The sequence below is a fragment of the Physeter macrocephalus genome, unplaced genomic scaffold, assembly GCF_002837175.3.
Source record: "Physeter macrocephalus isolate SW-GA unplaced genomic scaffold, ASM283717v5 random_27, whole genome shotgun sequence".
NCBI lineage: Eukaryota > Metazoa > Chordata > Mammalia > Artiodactyla > Physeteridae > Physeter > Physeter macrocephalus.
The window spans coordinates 21440-28466 of NW_021145313.1; the positions used below are offsets into that span (position 1 = coordinate 21440).

The following is a 7027-nucleotide window of genomic DNA, read 5'->3' on the forward strand; positions in this document are numbered from 1 at the left end:
CATGGCATGTGGGATCTTAGTTCCCCAACCAGGGATCAAACCCCAAACCCCTGCATTGGAAGCCCGAAGTCTTAACCACTGGACCGCCAGGGAAGTCCCATCACCCAGCTTTAACTGTTATCCACACATGGTGGATTGCCAATTTTGCCTCATTTATGCCCCAGCAGCCCCTTCAGTCCACTCAATTATTTTATTTTCTTTTATTTTTTTGCGGTACGCGGGCCTCTCACTGTTGTGGCCTCTCCCGTTGCGGAGCGCAGGCTCCAGACGCGCAGGCTCAGCGGCCATGGCTCACGGGCCCAGCCGTTCCGCGGCATGTGGGATCCTCCCGGACCGGGGCACGAACCCATGTCCCCTGCATCGGCAGGCGGACTCTCAACCACTGCGCCACCAGGGAAGCCCCAACTCAATTATTTTAAAGCAAATCCCAACTACCATATTATTTCCTCTGTAATTTCTTCAGTATATACCCTAAAAGAGAAAGACTCTTTTTAAGAGTAACTACAATACCATCATCACACCTAAAAAATTAGCAATAATTACTTAACATTATTGAATATCCAACCAATAGCAAAATTTCCCTGATGGTCTCTTTTTCTACTCCCAGTCGGTCTGTCTGAATCAAGATCCAAATAAGGTCCACACATTCCATTTGGTTCTCCCTCTTTCTCTGTCTCATCATTTACCAGTTGAGGATTCTGGGTCATTTGTCCTATAGAATTTCTGAAATTCTGGATCTGAAATTTCTCCCCTTTGAACAGAAGCAGAGAGGGGGAGAAGGGAAGATGGAGGGGCCATTATTTATACAGCACCTACTATATGGCAGGCACTGGGTGGTCTCTTTATGAAGATGATCTCATTTAATCCCCACCTCAACTCTCTGAGGTGAGTACTCATTATCACTGCTTTGACAGATGAAGAAACTGGAGCTCAGAGATGTTAAGCAACCTGCCCAACTCACAAAGCCAGAAAACGAAGGAGCCAGGTTGGAACCTGGTTCTCTCTGACTCCAGAGCCCCTTCCCTTTCCACTGCCCCAGGGTGGGGAAGGGACTTGACCCACAAGTGGCAGTCAGGAAGGAAACCTAGCTCTCCTGACTCCTGAGGTAACTTTCGTATTAGTAACAGATACTGTGACTTCAGACGTGTCAGGTACCTTAATACATCACAAGGACCTAAATGATAGATGCATCATTATCCCCACTTTACAGGTGGGGAAACTGAGGTCCAGAAGGGTCGGTGGCTTGTCTCCGGCACTGCAGTTGGTGAGCAGAGCCAGGGTTCACCCCCAGGTTGGTCTGACGGCAGAGCCCGTGGTTCGCACCACTGCCCTCTGCGGCTCTCCTCATGAATGGTTCCAGGCTTCCTGGTGGCCTGGCAGGATGGAGCTGCGTGCCGAGGCAGGGGTCAGCAGGCCTCCTTTCCTGTCTGGAGTCTGGAGAGTGAGGTCTCACTATTGGCCCAGAGTGGATCTACTCCCTTCTGCCACATGCCCCAACCAGGGACGGCATAGGCTCAGCTCACACAGCAGTGAGGCAGTGAGGGAGGGCTGGCTGCGGGGCCCCATCAATCTTGGTGGCATGGACTCCCTCCTAGAGCTTTCTCACGAGGCCCCGCTCCCTGGTTTGGCAAAGCAAGGATCCAGGTGGAGCCCACTCAAAGGGGAGATGGAGGCCACGCCGGGGAAGCCCTGTGAGCCCTCTTCCTCCCCAGAGCTGTCACGGACAATTGAGAGAAAAACCGGGACGTTCTCCCCCACCAGGATATTTTGTATGCTTTGCACTTGCTGCTGCGTTTCCTTCATCTAAAAGCTCTAAAATTTCAAATAAAAAGGTACAATGAAAGCATCAGCAGGATAAATAGCCACAGAGATCTGAGCTGAAACCCTGCAAGCTTTATTCACATCTTTAGAAAAACTCTGAAGGCTCCTAGTAGCAGCTGCAGTACAAAGCCTCACACTTTAATTCTAAGGCTGCCAGAAATAGGTCTGTCAGGCCTGAAATATCACTGCATTTCATTACTCTTAAATGTGCATTACCATCTCTGCCTCATTACCAGCTGGGGGGTATTCTCCAGACCAACTCCAGAGAGAACCGGGAATCTGGGACTTGTGGGGAAGGGGAAGATTGTGTTGGAGCTAGAACATGGGGATGGGAGGGGAGACCCAGAGGCTTAAAGCCTCACAAGGACACAGATGAGACGGAGACCCACGGAAGTGGAGGATGCTGTTATTAACGTGTCCCCATCAGGCAGGCACTTGGGAGAGTCTGATGTCACCAACCTGGGCGGTGAAGCCGGGAGGAGACAGGGAAGAGGCAGGCTGCTGGGGTGCCAGTGAGGACTGGCTGTTGAGCAAAGAATGGGGCCTGAAGTGGTGCGTAAAGGGCACCAAGGCCTTCATGCCTGGCGGCAGGTAGGAGCTAGTCAAAGGCAGATTAGGCCATCAAGGCCTGGGGAATCTGAAATCACAGGCACAAAGCAGCCAATGAAAAATCCTGGAGGGAGATGGCTGCTGGAGATTTGGAAGTTTGGAGCCCGGAGAAATCTGCATGTTTATAATAACACTGACACTCAGGGCGGCTCTGAATAATTCAGTAGGCACTGTGATCTCGTTACAGTGCGTGTCCCTGGGGTACAAAGGGAGAGGGGCTGGATTGGCCCAGGCCGGCTGCTGATGCCTGGCTCTCTGAAAGGGCATGACAGATGGGCCAGCGCTGGCCACCACCCAGTCACGCTTCGCACGATGATTGGTTTTCAAAGGAGGACAGGGTTTGTGAATGGAGCCAGCTTGTTGCTTGCTGCCTTCGAAAGGATGCTGCTGGGTCGCGTGGCCAGCCTGGGCCCCCTTGTGAATGGGGCATCACCGGTGGGTGGTGAACAAGCCAGAGGTGACTCCCCATCCCCTCCCCCTGTCCCTGATGAGCCTGAGGCAGAAGGAAGGGGGAGAAGTGCCCTAACCCTTCTCTCCGCTGACAAGTCTAATCCTCCATTGGTCTTCCTCTGTGCTAGCCCTGTATCAGTTAGAATCAAGTTCAGTTGCATATACAAAAAAAAAAGTTAAGATGGAAGTTTCTCTCTCTCATGTAAAGAGGTCCAAAGATAAATCAGAGACCTAGGCCCCTTGCATCTGCTACTCTGGCATACTTAGTCCTTACATGCCACTCCTGGCCTAACATGGCTGCTCACACTCCAACATCATATCCACATTCCAGCCATCAGAAGCGCAGGGCATATGCCAGCCCTTTTTTTTTTTTTTTTTTTTTTGCAATTCCCCAGAAGCTGCCACAAAAAAGCTTACACTTAATAGACCACAACTTAGTCAGATGGTTACACCTAGCTGCAAGAGAGGCTGGGGGCTTCCTTGATTGTGCAGTGGTTAAGAATCCACCTGCCAATGCAGGGGACACAGGTTCAAGCCCTGGTCCAGGAAGATCCCACATGCTGCGGAGCAACTAAGCCTGTGCACCACAACTACAGAGCCTACGAGCCACAACTACTGAGCCCACGTGCCAACTACTGAAGCCCACACACCCTAGAGCCCGTTCTCCACAACAAGAGAAGCCACCGCAATGAGAAGCCCGCGCACTGCAACAAACAGTAGCCCCCACTCACCGCAGCTAGAGAAAGCCCGCGTGCAGCAGTGAAGACCCAATGCAGCCTAAAATAAATAAATTAAATAAATAAATTTATTTTTTTTTAAAGATTAGGGCTGTTTTACCTATAGGCTTCCATATCCAACACTTCTCATTTAAAAAAAAAAGAGAGAGGCCGGGAAATGTGTTGTTTGTTTTCTCTGGCCATGTGTTTCCTGGCAGACAATTCTCCATGGTTCTATTCCATTTCTGCACATCTTGCAAGTGAAGCACTGACTGTCCTCCATTTTATTTTTATTTATTTATTTATTTATTTTTGCGGTACGCGGGCCTCTCACTGTTGTGGCCTCTCCCGCTGCGGAGCACAGGCTCCGGACGCGCAGGCTCAGCGGCCATGGCTCACGGGACCAGCGGCTCCGCGGCATGTGGGATCTTCCCGGACCAGGGCACGAACCCGTGTCCCCTGCATCGGTAGGCGGACTCTCAACCACTGCGCCTCCAGGGAAGCCCCTGTCCTCCATTTTAGATTATCATTTCCAGGATACAGTGAACATCCATAGAAGGTATATAGTGCCCTCCTCTAGAGTGAAGGGCAAGCATACTTCCCGTTATAAAAGATTTGGGCTCCCCAAGTTCGGGGTTCCTCTCCTGAAATGCAACTGACTGTGTGTCCTGACATCATCACTTGGCCATCCTTGTGAAGCCCTATGGGAACTGAGGCTGATACTCTTCTACTGCTATTGCTGTAATAAACTGCCCTTCATCTCTGACCCAGGAGTCTCAGCTCCCCAGCAGCTACCACAGGGGCTAATTTGCTAGCTTGTAAATAGAATAAAATCTCAGTCCTTCACAATTCTTAACAGTGTTCAGCTGAGAATCAGGGTTTCTGTGAGGCGGTTACTAGAAATCTGCCACAGGTCCCTTCCAGCTGCATAAACTGTCCACGTAGGTGTTTTCAGGTACCTCTGCCGCTCCCACAAGCAAACAGAGGCATCAGCCTTCAGATTAAACTCCAGCCACTTCCGTAACTCCAGCAGGTCCTGACACGTCCAAAGCTGGGGGATGGGGTTAAAACACTTGCTCGCCTCCTCGCCTCTGAGCATTCTCTCAGGGCCCCATGGACCTCTTTGTCCCCAGGTGGTCCATTCTCAGATTCCAGGACGATGTTGAATCCTGCTCTGGCTCTGTATCTGGAATGACATGGTGACCTTCCCTCAGCTCCCTGAACCAAACTGCCCTCCTTCTCCATCCCTCACACCATTTCTTTCAGTGCCCCTCCTCTCCACTCCCCCACCCTCCCACCAACGTCTCCCAGGTCAGGGCCCCCTGACCCACCTGAGGGAGCTACAACCCTCAGCTGGCCTGTTCTGCAGCTGCCTCCCATCCCGAAGACAGTTCTCCTCTGGGCAGTGAAGCTGGGGGTCCAGCGAGCCCATCTGTGCAACACCCCATCCCCGGCCCCCACTCAAGATGCTCATCTGGGGCTTCCCTGGTGGCGCAGTGGTTAAGAATCCGCCTGCCGATGCAGGGACACGGGTTCGAGCCCTGCTCCGGGAAGATCCCACGTGCCACGGAGCAACTAAACTAAGCCCGTGTGCTACAATTACTGAGCCCACGTGCCTAGAGCCCGTGCTCCGCAGCAAGAGAAGCCACCGCAGTGAGAAGCCTGCACACCGCAATGAAGAGTAGCCCCTGCTCGCCGCAACTAGAGAAAGCCCACGCGCAGCCATGAAGACCCAACACAGCCAAAAATAAATAAATAAATAACATAAAAACATAAAAGAAAAAAAGATTCTCATCTGTCTGATGAGCAGCCCCCTGAGCCTCCCTTCCCTTCCTCCTGCAAGCCAGGGCTCTGAAGTCCCCCTTAACCCCTCTCACCTCTCACCACTGCCCCTGCCATCCAGCCACTAAGTCCTGCCTCCTAAGTTTCTCTGGTGTCTGTTCCCTTTGCCCCAAACCCACCGCCCTGGTTCACACTCCACTGCTTCTTGTCTGGTTTCTCGTAGCTGCCACCTACCAGGTGCCCCTGAACTCCAGTCCAGGCTCCACAGAGTGCCCAAGTGACCATTCCAAGAAGTAAACTGACTCGTAGCCCTCACCCCCTGCTGAACAAGGTTCAAACATCTTACCATGGCACCTACGCCCTGACTGTTCCACCTGTCCCACTGGTCTCTCTAACCACCCTCTCCTAAGCCACCTGAGGGTAAGCCACGCTGGGCTACCCTGCAGTTCCCCGAAAATGCCCTATTCTCAAACACCCCTGTGCTTTCACACCTGCTCTCAATCCTTCTGGGAATGCCCTCCTTCACTCCTCTCCCTGCCCACTTTCTGGGCACCTACCACTTCCTATCCATCTTTCAAGACCCATCTCAAGCATGACCTCACATGAGAAGCTGTCCCTATGGTCCTCCACAACCCCAGCAGCTGGGCTCTGCCCCCTTTCCTGCCACACAACTGTGCACACACATTATCTCCATTAGGGCATGTCCCCATGTACGCAATTATTTGTTCACATTGTCTCCCCCTCCAGATGGTAAGATCCTGGAGAGCAGACACCACAATTGATCGTCTTTGTGACCCAGCCATGCTCCAAAAATCCTGGCTGACCAAATAAATGGATTGTCTGACTTCACTCATCTCTAATCCCAAGGCTCACTGGATGGTGAGCTGTGACCAAGTAACAGCTCAAGAGAGAGGTCGCCCTGAGGGTTTCAGGCTGGAAGACGACTCCAGAATGGAGAAAGAGGAAAGTGAGGCTGGGGAGGGGTGTATGGGGGGTTGCCCCCTCATGAAGACCGAGGAACGGCAGCCAGATAGTGAGAGGCATAGAGAAGAGTCAGGTCCCAAAGGAAATGCAGACCTGGAGCAGCATGGCTATTCCCTGGCAGGTATGTGCATGGTGGAGGGAAGGGGGCAGGCAGGGGAGACTCAGTGGGGTCTGGATTTGAACCAGATGCCACCAGATCCAGCAGGCAGGCCCAGAAGAAATCCCTTAGCAGCACTCTCAGGAAATCCAGGGCTCAAGGTATTTCCTTGGCTCCCAGGACAGGGAGCTCAGTCCAGTGACAAGGGACACTCTCTCCTACCTCACTGCCAAGGAAAGAGACCCTACACAATGAGAACTGGCTCACATATTAAAAAGCTTCACACCCTAGGGATTTCCCTGGCAGTCCAGTGGTTAAGACTTCGCCTTCCAATGAGGGGGTGCGGGTTCGATCCCTGGTCTGGAGCTAAGACCCCCACGTGCCTCGGGGCCAAAGAACCAAAACATAAAACGGGGGCAATGTTGTGGTAATTTCAACAGGGACTTTTAAAATAGTCCACATTAAAAATTTTTTAAACTCTTTTTTTTTTTTTTTTTTTTTTAATTTACTTATTTTATTTATTTATTTTTGGCTGTGTTGGGTCTGTTGCTGCGCGCGGGCTTTCTCT

At 51.8% G+C, this 7027-nt stretch overlaps 1 long non-coding RNA gene across 1 annotated transcript in view; it reads right to left on the minus strand.

Moving 5' to 3' along the window:
• Nucleotides 1–1943: 1943 nt before the first annotated feature.
• Nucleotides 1944–7027, minus strand: part of LOC114484791 (uncharacterized) — a 15067-nt gene continuing 9983 nt past the window's right edge. The window contains exon 3 of the long non-coding RNA XR_003678111.2: nt 1944–4782. This is a non-coding gene — a long non-coding RNA (uncharacterized lncRNA). The remainder of the gene's footprint in view (nt 4783–7027) is intronic.